This window comes from Argopecten irradians, unplaced genomic scaffold, assembly GCF_041381155.1.
Source record: "Argopecten irradians isolate NY unplaced genomic scaffold, Ai_NY scaffold_0399, whole genome shotgun sequence".
NCBI classification, from domain to species: Eukaryota; Metazoa; Mollusca; class Bivalvia; order Pectinida; family Pectinidae; genus Argopecten; species Argopecten irradians.
The window spans coordinates 43,412-59,227 of NW_027187866.1; the positions used below are offsets into that span (position 1 = coordinate 43,412).

The 15,816-nt window shown below is 35.4% G+C and overlaps 1 long non-coding RNA gene across 5 annotated transcripts; it reads right to left on the reverse strand.

The window, feature by feature from the left end:
- Positions 1-336: 336 nt before the first annotated feature.
- LOC138312627 (uncharacterized) lies at positions 337-9,752 on the reverse strand. Of its 5 annotated transcripts, none has more exons than XR_011207003.1 (6): positions 9,607-9,752; positions 7,824-7,981; positions 5,645-5,771; positions 4,290-4,410; positions 3,847-3,939; positions 337-2,806 (listed from the first exon to the last, which is right to left on the reverse strand). It is a non-coding gene; the product is annotated as an uncharacterized lncRNA (long non-coding RNA). The 5 variants fall into 5 exon arrangements; XR_011207001.1 differs by having other exon boundaries at positions 7,853-7,981; positions 9,563-9,752; XR_011207002.1 differs by having other exon boundaries at positions 5,676-5,771; positions 9,563-9,752.
- Positions 9,753-15,816: the final 6,064 nt, after the last annotated feature.

Genomic DNA, 15,816 nt, shown 5'->3' on the forward strand with positions numbered 1-15,816 from the left:
CTTACAGTGAATTCATGCGTCTATGTTTCCATGTTATAGTAATTTTCGTTTCAAGGTTCCTTTTAGTTATCTGTAATATGTGTATAACAATCTATGTGTATATCGAAGTGAATCAGGTGGTCCCCCAAAGGTTTGTTTGTTATAACCGTTGCATTCTCTATTTGCATATTACAGAGTTATATGCACTTGTGGGTAGGTATTGATTGAGATGTCATATGTTTGCAAGCGTTCTGTTATACTTAAATAATGACATAACAAAAAATACCTTCCCGCAAGGGAGCTTACTCTGTTATATGCAAATGTAGTGGCTTAATACTTATACAAACATACAAAGACTTTGTAATAAGTTTAGTTATAGTTTATTAAACTACATAATGTAATAATAATGTACAAATTAAGTTATGCATCACTGAAGAATGATTAAATACTGTGAAAGCACCCTCGTCCCACACCCTCACTTAGGAAAAGACAGATAGGTAATGTGCAAAACTAACCATATAACATGTTACGTTTGCAAAATGGTCAACTACATGTATAACTATATCAAATGGGATTTATACTCAGACTATCAATACAATATAATACATAATGTTATATGAAACATATTATTCAAATGAGACTGTATGCACTCCACACATCCATTGGAAAAGAAAATTAATGAGATGTTTATAAATTGAAACATGATAGTATAGTTGAAAAAAATGAGTTATTTTACAATTTGATGAAATAAAACGAACTATTTCGGGTAAATTTAAGACAGGGTTCTTATTATAGATGTGAATTATATATATTTAGTACATCACATGATAATTACTAGGAATGCGATTGGATAACAGCCATGGTCTATTTTGCGACAGTTCCCTGTCCTTCTTGACTACGGGAGACTATACCTGACTACGGGAACTATACCAAAGTATAGTCCCCCGGGAATGAACTCGCGACCAAATATATGACGTCATATAAATGAATGTCATGTGACGTACTAAATCTATTATTGCCCTTTCCCTCAGGAACTGTTCTCCTATAGTGTTGTCTGGCGAGGTATAGTGCCCTTGTCTTCGACTCGGGGACTATACCTCGCCAGACAACACTATAGGAGAACAGTTCCCGAGGGAAAGGGCCATAATAGAATAATATTGACTCTTATGATAATTATACATTTGATGGCTATAGCAAATAACTTTTAAAAACAAAATATGACATAAAAAAAACTATTATCTATGACCTGATGCTAATATATGTTAAAGAAGTTTAAATTTTTAGCAGATAGATAGATACCTTCAATACTTTCTGAAAAATAGTGATAATTGTCAAAATCCAAAATGGCTGCTAGTTGGCCATTTTGTTATCCAATCAGTAATAAAATACAATATGCAAAACTAGTCACCAAGGCAAACCTACATATTAAATTTGAGATAGACCTCTTTTGTACTTTCTGGGAAATAGTTATAACAAGAATTGTTTAATATGGCAGAAAAGACAGAAGGAAGGACAGATGAACAGATCATGGACAAATCACAATTTGAATCAGATATAGTGGACTAAAAAAAATGTTGAATCTTGGGAAACTAGGCCTATATGAACAAACAGGAATGACATTAAAAACACCCAGTCTATACAGCTGAGTACAATGGCCGACAGCGGCCGGCAAAAAACAACTCCTACAAAACGTTTTTCGTACTTAAATATTCATTGATATTTAAGTACAACTTTTATTTTCTAAAAATGTTTTTTGTCATGAAAAATAATTTTGTACAAATAAAAAATATTTTTTGTCGTGACAAATTTTTATCACATATTTATGTAAAAAAAAACCCAGGTCTGATGCTAAACCCTGTATTTAAATGGAATCTTCCTATTCTCAGGTGTACAATTAATCTTTCAGATAAGGAATTCAACAATGAATGTTCCATTTGGCTTGCTTAAAACATAGACTGTGTCATAGACAATGAATTAATACTGGTTTCTTAGTGGACTTAATTTTATCTATATTTGAGAAAGTTCATAAAAGTCGCAAAATGTAAGCGGTAATAAACAGGTCATAATCTCTATTTTTTGCCTAATTATTATCCCTTTTATATATCTTTATATACCAAAGGTTTAAATGTCCATTTAACTTAACTACATAATTATTTTGTACATAATTATTTTTCATGACAAAAAATATTTTTAGAAAATAAAAGTTGTACTTAAATATCAATGACTATTTAAGTACGAAAAACGTTTTGTAGGAGTTGTTTTTTGCCGGCCGCTGTTGGCCATCGTAGCTGAGACATGTTCAGTTGACAAAGAAAATAAACCTTCTCTTCACAATTGATAAGACTATGTAAAAATTTCTTTCTAGCTCTATAGCTTTTCTTCTTGATATCTTATTCAAAGTACAGATAACATTATCCACCCAGGCTTCATCCATTGTATTAATCTACTTTCTTCAGAAATAGTTTTACGTTTCTGTTTTACAACTTTTTAACCTACTGTGTTATTTTTAAGAAATTTGTACTTGATATTATTCTGAAATTAACCAAATGTAATTCTGGGTGAATTGTGACTATGTGAGCATTCATATTATTTGTATTTGCCGTATAACGTTACATAATATATATCTATAGTTTTGAGAAAAGACCAAATGTGCTATTCCTTTCTTCAATGGAATCCTCCGAAACATCCTTGAGCCACATCTCTTAATTGACCGACAATTGATCACCCTGGTAGACTGCTCCTGAACAAAATTTTCAACTTCAGCAAAGAGTAGTGTCAGTCTTGGGAAGCTTGAAATGTTCATCCAGGAGCACTTCAAATCTGCATGCTTGTAAATAAATAAATAAATATGCATAGGTATACCTATGTTGACAAAAGGCAAAGTTTAATTCAATATTTTTTATCCATAGTGACTCAACAAGCACACAAAACATTTTTATATTTATAACTAGAACTGCATTTACCTCATTTATACATGTGAATGTATGTGGTATATGTATACTGTGTTTCCAAGGTAACCATTATTAATATTAAACAATGATTTTATTAAACAATGTGACGTGTGAATTATAGGCATCCATATGCATGTGTTACATTATTTGACCACCAGGTTTAAACAAGATTGATTTAATTAGTCTAAGATTTATTGTCTACTGTGAAATCATCTATTTTTGTCGGGCTCAATTTTCATAGATTCTAAAATTTTACTATTTGTTGGCACTTAAATTCGTGGAGAAAACCTCACACATTACCGTTAAAATACACAGTCGACACTGTCACCTGTACTGTTTGATCGCCCAAGTGGATACAATCACATGCTAGAGGCGGTACTCAACCAGAGTTTTTACAGGCGTTTCCATCAAACAATTATTGTGTCATATTGATTGATGCAAGATATACTCAATAATTTATACTTTGGTACATGTAGATAAAGTCTACGAAATTTTGAAAACTATCTTTGTTTGAAGAATACTTTCCATCTTTGAACTTGTCATGCTACAATGTATGAACGCATAAACTTACATGACATTGGTATACATTTATTAAAATCAAACCCCCACAAAAATTAATGATTTCACAGTATATTACAAAACCTGTGTATATTGACCTGGTTACATTAGCAATCAATTTATTTGGAAAAAAAAAGTGTTCTTGCATATCTACACATGGTCCCCAACATTACTGTGAAGCTTCATTTGAATTGGTACAGTTCAGTTGTCAGGACAATATTTGCAGATAACAGACATCTAGGTGGAAAGACAGACATCCAGGGAAGTAATGATTCCAGTATACCCTAACTCTGTTGCAGGGGATATAAGAACAAAATTATTTCAACTATATACATTCAATACAATTTAAGTTATTTACCAAATGGGCAGGACACAGATGTAGCTCAGTAAACTGGTGATGTAATTTTCCCGAGCATCTACTGTCGCTATCCTTCCAGTTTCTGAAGATTTTCTGTTAATTCAAAGATAATGAGTTTCAATAATATGCAAAATCTCTTGATGAAAGCAAACAATATTTCTGATATCCATGATATAGGTACGTAAGCTTGTTTACCTAGTGGTTGACAACATGTATTTCAATTTCAAGAAGATTTTATAGTTTTTACATACAAATGTACATCAGATGGATTGGACATCAGGTCTAGGATATGCCTATTAACATGCAAGCCCTTTCCAAATTATCAAATTCCATGTACCTGGTATATATACATTCTGCATAACAAGTTTACCAGATTGATATGTGTTGTAATGCATGACTTTCCAATGTTTTTGTCATCAAATAAGTTGAAAATATATCCATACCATCTTGAGCTTCACCAATTAGGCTTTCTCAGAAATATGGCCTATAACATGTTGTCTGTGCGAGTGATCTATTACTGCTGTGTTCAAGTGACTTTCCCGATGGCATCCACAAGTAATGAAACTGAAAAAATACAAATAAAATTGAAAAAGAATGAGATTAAACTTTACTTATCACATCTACTCTTATAAGATTATGTTAAATTGCATACAATATTTGAAGATCTTTTCTCTAAAGATAAATATGTGTAGTCCTCTGTTTATTATCATAATTGTTTGGTTGTAGTGCAATCTTGACATAAATTGAGCTATCAACAATGTACATGCTTCATGTTGTGTAAATATAACCCAATGTATATATATTCCTGTATATACATTAATATATGTCATTAATTAAATTGGTTACCATCAATTTTGTCAAATCCTAATAGTTCCAAATTAGCTGTGCCACAAATGGAGAGGACAGTCAGCCATGATTTATCATCCCAGAAGGATATTGGATCCACTTTTGCATTTTATATATACAGTATAACTTATCTAAACCGCATGTCATCAGAACAAGCATAATTGGCTGGTATGGACAGATTTCCGGATTATACAGATTTAAAATAAAATCAATCAATATATGTAGCAAGTTGCCAGATGCAAATTTTGTCCTAAAGCTACATTTCTATTCTGAAAATATGATTCTAATTAATTATAACTGGTATATTTTTAAAGACGGCCACTGGAAAATAAATTCTGCAAACATCCATATATCAAACACCTCATAAGGAAATTATGGGCTTTAATCTCTTGTGTACATGGTCGAAAACGGCAAAATTTCCAAAAAATCCAATATTTTATTAAAGGCCCACTACCTTTCCTGAGTAAAACATTAAGGTCTCTTAAAAACATTAATAACATCATAAAATATATGTCGATGGCCTTAGATGAGCTTACAATACCAAACATATGCAAGATTTCCTCCGTAATATATGATAACAGTAGAGAGTCATTTCGCTGTTTTGCCGTCCGGCGCAGTGATAGTCAACTACCGCGCCGTATTTAGGATGACGGCGGGAAACATAAACGACCCGTATTATTAAACTTAATATTTTATCTATTTTAATCAAATTGTTCAGAAGGTGGTGATATGTGTAGTATTGTGCTAGTCTACAAAAGTATCAATCTCATTTTACATTTCCATTTTAAAATCAAAAGCCATTTTGGTAAGGTAGTGGGCCTTTAACTAGGTGTCTTTGAGTGACAATAGTTCAAAAACTAGTATAAATAACTATCAATGAATTGATTGAAATGCATCTGGCCTGAGTAAGATATTAACCTGGCAGTGACCAACAAACATATCTCAAATTTACCATATTATAAAGTACCTTCAACATCAGTTACCTCTACTGATGTCTCTGGTTGCAGTGCCTTTGTCATTGAAGAAGGTCTGGTCAGCATGTCATCATGATCACAAATTTTCACGATCACCATAACATCCTGTAATGAGAGTAAAAATTATCTAGCGATAAGTGAACACCATCTTAGATTTAGGATATCTGTTATCCAATATCATATTCAAGTCAAAGTGTTATACAAAAGACACTTCTATTCTAAATGAAATGAAATATCTGGTTTCAGGAGTATTTCCTTTTAAATTAGTAATCAAAAATATGAAATGATTGATATTAATGTTTCATCTTATGTATTTTAAGGAAGTTTGCTTCTAGAAGGATATAGGTCAGGTCTTATTAATAATCAAGGTTCAGTTGTTCAAAAGGTGTTTATTTATAAGCTTTATGAGCAGTAATGTAGAAATAGAAAGTTTTCTCAAAGCTTATCTGATTGGTCTTGAAACTAACATCATGTTAAAGTAGGATTCAATTTCATTTGATGTTTGATATAAGATATGATTGATTGTCCCCTACACTTTGACCTTTACTTGACGCTTTCCTACTCTTTGACATTTACCTTCTAGTCTCCTACACTTTTGACCTTTACTTTTCAGTGCCCTACACTTTGACCTTTACCTTACACTTTCCTACACTTTGACCTTTACATTATGCTTTCCTACACTTTGACCTTAACCTTACTGTCCCCTACACTTTTGACCTTTACTTTTCAGTGCCCTACACTTTGACCTTTACCTAACTGTCACCTACACTTTGACCTTTACCTTACTGTCCACTATGCTTTGACCTTTACCTTCTAGTCCCCTACACTTTGACCTTTACCTTCTAGTCACCTACACTTTGACCTTTACCTTCTAGTCACCTACACTTTGACCTTTATTTTCTAGTCTCCTTCACTTTAACCTTTACCTAATTGTCCCCTACACTTTGACCTTTACCTTACTGTACTCTACACTTTGACCTTTACCTTACTGTCCCCTATCCTTTGACATTGACTTTCCTTTCCCCTTTACTTTGACATTACTTTACACTTTCCTTCACTTTGACCTTTACCTAATTGTCCCCTACACTTTGACCTTTACCTTATGCGTTCCTGCACTATTTATTTACCTTACTGTCCCCTGTACTTTGACCTTTACCTTACTGTCACCTATACTTTGACCTTTATCTTACTGTCACCTATATTTTGACCTTTACCTTACATTCCCCTACACTTTGACCTTTACTTTCTGGTCTCCTACACTTTGACCTTTCCCTTACTGTCTCCTATCCTTTGACATTGACCTTCCTTTCCTCTTTACTTTGACATTACTTTACGCTTTCCTACACTTTGACCTTTACCTTCCTGTCCCCTACACTTTGTCATTACCTTATGCTTTCCTACACTTTGACCTTTACCTTTATGTCCCATGTACTTTGACCTTTACCTTACTGTCCCCTACACTTTGACCTTTACCTTATGCGTTCCTACACTTTGACCTATACCTTACTGTCCCCTTAACTCTGACCTTTACCTTGTGTTTTCCTACACTTGACCTTTACCTTCCTGTCCCCTACACTTTGTCATTGCCTTACACTTTCCTACACTTTGACCTTTACATTATGCTTTCCTACACTTTGACCTTTACCTTCTATTCTCCTTCACTTCAACCTTTTATTTTCTTGTCTCCTACCCTTTGACCTTTACCGTACAGTGCCCTACACTTTGACCTTTACCTTACTGTCCCCTACCCTTTGACCTTTACCTTACCCTTTCCTACACTTTGACCTTTACCTAATTGTCCCCTAAACTCTGACCTTTACATTATGCTTTCCTACACTTTTACCTTTACCTTACTGTCCCCTACACTTTGACCTTTACCGTCTAGTCTCCTACACTTTGACCTTTATTTTCTAGTCTGTTTCACTTTCACCTTTACCTTCTAGTCTCATACACTTTGACCTTTACCTTACTGTACTCTACACTTTGACCTTTACCTTACTCTGTCCCCTATCCTTTGACATTGGCCTTCCTTTTCCCTTTACTTTGACATTACTTTATGCTTTCCTACACTTTGACCTATACCTAACTGTCCCCTACATTTTGACCTTTCCTACACTTTGACCTTTACCTTACCGTCCCCTGTACTTTGACATTTACCTTGCTGTCCCCTATACTTTGACCTTCACCTTACAACAAATATTTTCTTTGATTCATATAGAATGGCAGCCACTTTTTCTAGTGATACTTTCATGACCTTCCAGTTCTTTTTGACCTTCTTGTCAGTCATCTCTGCCATTTCAGAGGTAAATTTCTCCCTAGAAAACAAAAAACAACCTGAATCACAATGGAACACATCATTAATTTTATCACATAAATATCAGGTGAGAGAGAGAGCGAAAAAGGTATTTAGTTGCATAATTTGATTGCCCATGTAAAAGCTTTGATCCACTCATCAACAAAAACTAGCTATTCACAGAGGGGAACTGGATTTTACATATACAAGCTTGATTCCAACATCTGAGGATCTCTGCACATATGACCTTCGCTTCACATTTTGCTAATAATGATACAAAACTTGATGTAGTTGTACTGCAATTATGCTAGAAAAAATATGTTTCTATTCTGTGAACAGACAGTATGATGCCCTCTCTATTTTGCAATGTCACCATGTTCCCCCCTTGGCCCTGTGAGCTATTGAAATTGTGGTTGAAATGCCCATATCAATGAATGTCACAATACTAACATTTTGACAGGAACATTTCCATATAACAATTACTTTTGTATCAAATATGCGTGTACCTATCATGTATAGACTAATAAACAAGTCATCTGCCCCTGTGTAATTTGCAATTTACAGTGGATTAGTCCTACCCTTCGTTGATTGACTGATCGCCAGGCTGTATATATGTAGCCACACCTTATATCAAATGTCGTATCAAAATATACTTAATTAAACATAGCCCGAGATACTCTGGCCCCGACACCAGACTTAGACATTATGACAGATAGATGTCTGGCGTAGGGCCAGAGCGCAGTAGTACTCGAAAATCTGGAATAAGCCGACACCGTTTGGTATCGGGCCAGGTCATCTCCGATTCAGACTGACCACTGAGAAGCACCACTAACGTTAGTCTATTCAACAAATGAATATTATATCTACCCAAATATAGCAATCCGTCAAGATAAAGGTGATATGCATACTACGAGAAAATGGCGACAACGACGAGGGAAATTTAAAGTTGCGGAAAAGAAACTACTGTGTTGACACTATAGAACATGCATGCGTGATGAAACTGATGGCTAGGAGTAGATAGATTATTCATTTGTTGAAAAAACCAAGGTAAGTGGCGATTCTCGGTGGTAATCTTTTGTAAGTCTGAATCGGAGATGACCTGGCCCGATACCAAACGGTGTCGGCTTATTCCAGGTTTTCGAGTACTACTGCGCTCTGGCCCTACGCCAGACATCTACATGTACAATGTATCTGTCATAATGTCTAAGTCTGGTGTTAGGGCCAGAGTATCTCGGGCTAATATAAACAATGCAGAACTTATCAATTGTGACAACAAAAAGATCATGATCATGTCAAAATATCTTGTCACATTGGACACAATCACTGGATGATTTGACTAATTAAAGGTCCATCTCTGTAAATCTTATTTTAGATAATTTTACATACTAGGTAAGAATTGTTTTGATATCTTGAAACCCTTGTATTGGTACTGATTAGCATCTGGCTAATATTTGGAGGTTCCAGACGGCAAAACAGCGACATGAATCATACATGTAGCCCAAGGTCTTGACATATCAGAACTTTTCCTATGCCTATTTTTATATCGTAATCGATTATTCTTATGAATTTCATGACATTATATAAGGCCTACATATATACCCACCTGTTTCCCATGAAGTGATCAGCTATCAGACGGTTCTCTCTTACTATTCCTAGTTCTATGTGCACGAAGCGAAAAGTGATGGGTCGGAAAAATGGCGGTCGTCTACACACTCGGAACTATATATATTCGGAACACACTCGGTATGAGATGTGATCCGAGAGGTATCGAAAGAACTAGTCCTTACATAGTACATGGGGTTACTATATTTAAGAGAGGTCGCGGTAACCGTTCATCCGTTTACGATAACAATAGGTGTGTACGTGATATCGCGAGAACAGCCCTAGTTACTTATCCCAATACTATTTTTAAATCTATCTGATTATAATGATAGACAAATACGAAACACGGTACATCATGTACATGTACATGTCGCAAACAACTTTAGGTGTATGCATATGCATGTTAGGAGACCATGTCATAATTAAATCAGTCTTTGTCCTTGTTTTGAATAACAGATTGTTTTATATGTGGGAGTCTGGGAGATTGCATGGATACAAACAGACACCTATTTTTTACCACTTTTCTACGAAAAAATTTAAAAGTCAGGATTTCGATCTCCAAACTACCAGCTTCTGTGGCATGATTTCAGAGTGAAAGACACTAAAAAAATCCTCCCAACCTACCGACCCCATGTTTTTGCCAATGTAACCCTAAATACTAAACAGACATATTTTTGGCCTGATATGTAGACATGTGGGGATAATTATGGATGGGCCCCTTTACCATTGGCCGCTTAATTTTGAAAATGGTCCCTATGATTGGGAAAATTGCAAAGATCCTTGATTGCATGCATATCTTGTAGTGATCAGGTGCTTCAAATAATGTTAACAAAATGTAACAAACAACTGTGTCTTCATGTCAGTTTCTTGACAGCTGAGAGTCTGAAAACAAGATTTTCTGAGAAATAAAGAAAATTCACAGACAATAGATATAACCGCAGTATAACTTTTTTCTTCGTCTTTTTTTCTTTTTTTTTTTTAACAAAAAATCAACTGTTTAGCCATGTATTTAAAATGTTTGCTAGGACCATGAAGTGCAATGTATGTCAGACAATCCAAGGAATGTTAAGAAATTATTGGTATTTTTTAAACATATTTTGAAATTCTTTCAGAAACATATGTTTCAACTATTGTATAATCTTGTTAAATCATAACAAAGGAGACACATTTTTCAGGTGTGTGTGGATATAAGAATATCCTTTTTTGTACAGGTTTATTTCAATGTTCACTAAAGAAAAACTGTAGAATTATCATTTTCCATTATTCTCTACAAATGTAGACTGGTACATGGATATTTTCTTCATAAAACTGGATTGTGAAAAGAATCTTTGAATACATTAGTAGTATTTAGAAGACATACATGGTGTATCAGCTTAAATATTGATATTACAGATTAAATACTTTACTAAGTTAAGTATCTTGTGTTTTTCCTGTTGGACATTCATTACAACAAATTCCAATAATACAGGTATTTTAAATTTAGAATCAGTGTTTTGGTCTGACTGTAGAATCCTTCAAACACTGCATGCTGTACATGTATATGTAATGAATTACATCATCTGAACATCTTTTTTGTGTGCACAAAAGTATACATTGATTTTGATTACCATAAAAATGTGTTTCAGGTATATGGTCCTTCATGGTTCCCTATATATAGTACAATAAAAGAAAAATGACAATACATGGAGTTGAAGCTGTATATTTGGAAGTGTTTTCATCAGTGTAACTTTACATGAATACATGTATATTATAATGTTTATATTTGCTGTTGAATAAAGAGTGTATGATGACACGTACTCCTATATTATTCAACATCTTAAAACATAAACTATAAATATTTGATATATGCTTCTGCTTATAAATCTTCCATTCACAAATTAAGATAATGTTGTGTCTTTAAGAAAGAAATATTATTACTCTGCCTTTCTCAGCAGATTTAGATAGCATGAATTTATTTAATTGATGGATAATACACAAGCAACTAAAGAATACGTTTCATTTATTTTACTAATTATTCTTGAAAAAGTACACTGAAAGCTGTAATGGTACATGTTGTGTGTATATTTATTCTGTTATGTTGTTCCTCAAGTTGTATTACATAGATAAATGCATAACTATGTTACAAGGTTTAATTGGAATATACAGCAGAACTAACGTACTTAATAGCGATTTAGATAAGATAAAAGGTGGGCAAAAGCATCGCTTGCATCTTTTAATCCCAATAAGACTGAAGTTCATCTATTTTTTCACGATAATATGTCGCCAGCCAGTATATTTTGCACATCAAAAAATTCGGAAAAAAACTATGTCCAGAGAGTCCCAAAATCGATGTATGTTCCCCATAAATGCTTGACAACTTGCACAAAGAAAGTGTTGAATTTAGAAGAAATAACATATTAAAACCGCATTGTGTTTGTTTTTCTTTTATTAAAAAATATATAAAAATTGAACACGTAAATGTGTATGTCTGAAAATAGCTTATGTGCATGTACATGTACGTACCCGGATGATCACTAAGTAAATGCAAGGAATTAAAAAAAGAAATGTCCTTGGTAAATCCCAGCAACACCACGGGGAAATTTAGAACATGTTTAGATGTATTCTATGTTTTACAATGTCCATACTTATCAAACTGGTTCTTCTTTCCAAAATTAAAACACAATACTTCAGTAGAACTGTAGTATACTCCATTCTGACAACTTTGAACACACACTTACAAAAGAGTGAAGTATTACTAAATAGAGAATAACCCTCATCCGAGTTGCCTCTTAATCAAGCACGTGTAGAGTGAATTGTATGGTCTTTTGCAAAACTGTTTGTTTGCTTAATACTTTACTTATTCCCAAGTAATTGACTTTCCATGATTAACTCCCTAACTATTTTCATATGACCAATCTCTGATAATAGTTTTCAAAGGCTGGTCACCTCAGCACACCTCTATATAGTCCAACATACATGTAGAAGGCCCGTCACCTCAGCACATCTCTATATAGTCTTACATAGGAGGCCCGTCACGTCAGCGCATTTCTATATAGCCTTACATAGGAGGCCCGTCACCTCAGCGCATCTCCATATAGTCTAACATAGAAGGCCCGTCACCTCAGCGCATCTCTATATAGTCTACACATAGGAGGGCCTGTCACCTCAGCGCATCTCTATATAGCCTTACATAGGAGGCCCGTCAGCTCAGCACATCTCTATATATAGCCTAACATATGAGGCCTGTCACCTCAGCGCATCTCTATATAGCCTTACATAGGAGCTAGGCCCGTCACCTCAGCGCATCTCTATATATAGCCTTACATAGGAGGCCCGTCACCTCATCGCATCTCTATATAGCCTTACATAGGAGGCCCGTCACCTCAGCGCATCTCTATATAGTCTAACATAGGAGGCCCGTCACCTCAGCACATCTCTATATAGCCTTACATGGGAGGCCCGTCACCTCAGCGCATCTCTATATAGCCTTACATAGGAGCTAGGCCCGTCACCTCAGCGCATCTCCATATAGTCTTACATAGGAGGCCCGTCACCTCAGCACATCTCTATATAGTCTTACATTGGAGGCCCGTCACCTCAGCGCATCTCCATATAGTCAAATACAGGAGGCCCGTCACCTCAACGCATCTCCATATAGTCTAACATAGGAGGCTCGTCACCTCGGCGCATCTCTATATAGTCTAACATAGGAGGGCCCGTCACCTCGGCGCATCTCTATATAGTCTAACATAGGAGGCCCGTCACCTCAGCGCATCTCTATATAGTCTAACATAGGAGGCCCGTCACCTCAGCGCATCTCTATATATAGTCTAACATAGGAGGCCCGTCACCTCAGCGCATCTCTATATAGCCTTACATAGGAGGCCCGTCACCTCAGCGCATCTCTATATAGTCTAACATAGGAGGCCCGTCACCCTCAGCGCATCTCTATATAGCCTTACATAGGAGGCCCGTCACCTCAGCACATCTCAATATAGTCTTACATTGGAGGCCCGTCACCTCAGCGCATCTCCATATAGTCAAATATATGGAGGCCCGTCACCTCAACGCATCTCCATATAGTCTTACATAGGAGGCCCGTCACCTCAGCGCATCTCTATATAGTCTTACATTGGAGGCCCGTCACCTCAGCGCATCTCCATATAGTCACAAAATAGGAGGCCCGTCACTTCAACGCATCTCCATATAGTCTAACATAGGAGGCCCTGTCACCTCGGCGCATCTCTATATAGTCTAACATAGGAGGCCCGTCACCTCAGCGCATCTCTATATAGCCTTACATAGGAGGCCAGTCACCTCAGCACATCTCTATATAGCCTTACATAGGAGGCCCGTCACCTCAGCAGCATCTCTATATAGTCCTTACATAGGAGGCCCGTCACCTCAGCGCATCTCTATATAGTCTTACATAGGAGGGCCCGTCACCTCAGCGCATTCTCTATATAGTCTTACATAGGAGGCCCAGTCACCTCAGCGCATTCTATATAGCCTTACATAGGAGGCCCGTCACCTCAGCGCATCTCCATATAGTCTAACATAGAAGGCCCGTCACCTCAGCGCATCTCTATATAGTCTAATATAGGAGGCCCGTCACCTCAACACATCTCTATATAGCCTTACATAGGAGGCCCGTCACCTTAGCGCATCTCTATATTAGCCTTACATAGGAGCTGAGGCCCGTCACCTCGGCGCATCTCCATATAGTCTAACATAGGAGGCCCGTCACCTCAACGCATGTCTATATAGTATTACTTCCTTACATCCTTAAGAACCTTCTAGTGATATTTAAAAATTAAAATTTACAATTTCATTTGATTAAAACAAACTATTAAACCACCACGTATTGAGGGTCGTGGCGAACCATTTCTGTATATGCAGGTCAATGTCAATATTATATATTGTGATAAGGTTATCTGTCATTAAATGTTAGGTGACAAGGTTTTATTGTCAATAATTGTGAGGTGATGAGGTTTTTACTGTCATCAAATGTGAGGTGACAAGGTTTTACTGTCAATATTTGTGAGGTGATAAGTTTTAATGTCAATATATGTCACTGTGCCTATCTATTTAAAACGTTGTACAAAAGCAACCCATTTCTCTTCATAGCACAGAAGCCATTCAAATGACAAAATAAAGAATTTTAGAGATACGTTCATTCCATTTCTGTACTGTAGCTGTCAGTATTTTTCGATATTATCGTTATTGTAAGATACAATAAAAATAACAACAAGGAAGTATTCACGTTTATGATACGTTTATAAAAAAGTCATGAGAGGATATATTATGAGGAAGACAATAGCAATATTATTTTCATCATTAACATTTTCTTGACTTTTATCTTAACATGACATAATAAACATGACAGACAATGCACACTAATACAATATATACAGGTAGATATATAAAACAGACTTAGATCAGTTATTAAGTGTGTTCTGGGAGATTCATAGCGGGAATGGATCCCCATCTATGTAAAAAGATCTCTCTCTGCTCATTGATGTAAAAGTAGCATTGTACAAAGTTATATTTAAACATTTACAAAATTATATATCAGATTATGACTTTTGAAGTATAGATATATCATTTGCAGAATTGGTATGAATTTGACTTTATATTTCATAATATGCAGTTTTCAAAATCAAGATATCCAAAATACAATGTGCTAACCACTCTCACTGCTTTTAAGTATTAGCCAACAATACTTTCTTCTGCAAAAGTATTCCAATTTCATAATCTTCATATTTTGCATAGCATATGTCAGAGATAAAGTAGTCTCTTGCTATTCTATCCCATAAATATAGGATCAGATGATGCTGTTTAAAGATCCTCCACCAGCGGCAGATCAAAAACAATAGTCATCATTTGAAAAATAATTGGTGTTATATTGTGTGTATAGAATTGTCCAATTAACACAAGAAATAATACCAAACACAATAAATATATAATTAATCCAGTGTACATGTAAGTTATGTTATGCACATATTTTTTCCTCTCTATGAGCCACTTCAAATGCCTTGTTTTTCAATACATGTATTTGATTTAAACCAGACAACTTAGTGAATTGGTCTAAAAGATTCAAGAGACATTGAAGTGTTTTCCATATTCCATCAATATTGAGGCTGTTATCATCAGCAAATTGCATGAGCTTATTTTCATGTAGTTTTCAATAGTTCATCCCTTTATGTCTTGCTTATTTCTCATCATAATGCACATGATCTAAGCACACGATATGAACAAATGTGACATAATAGGATC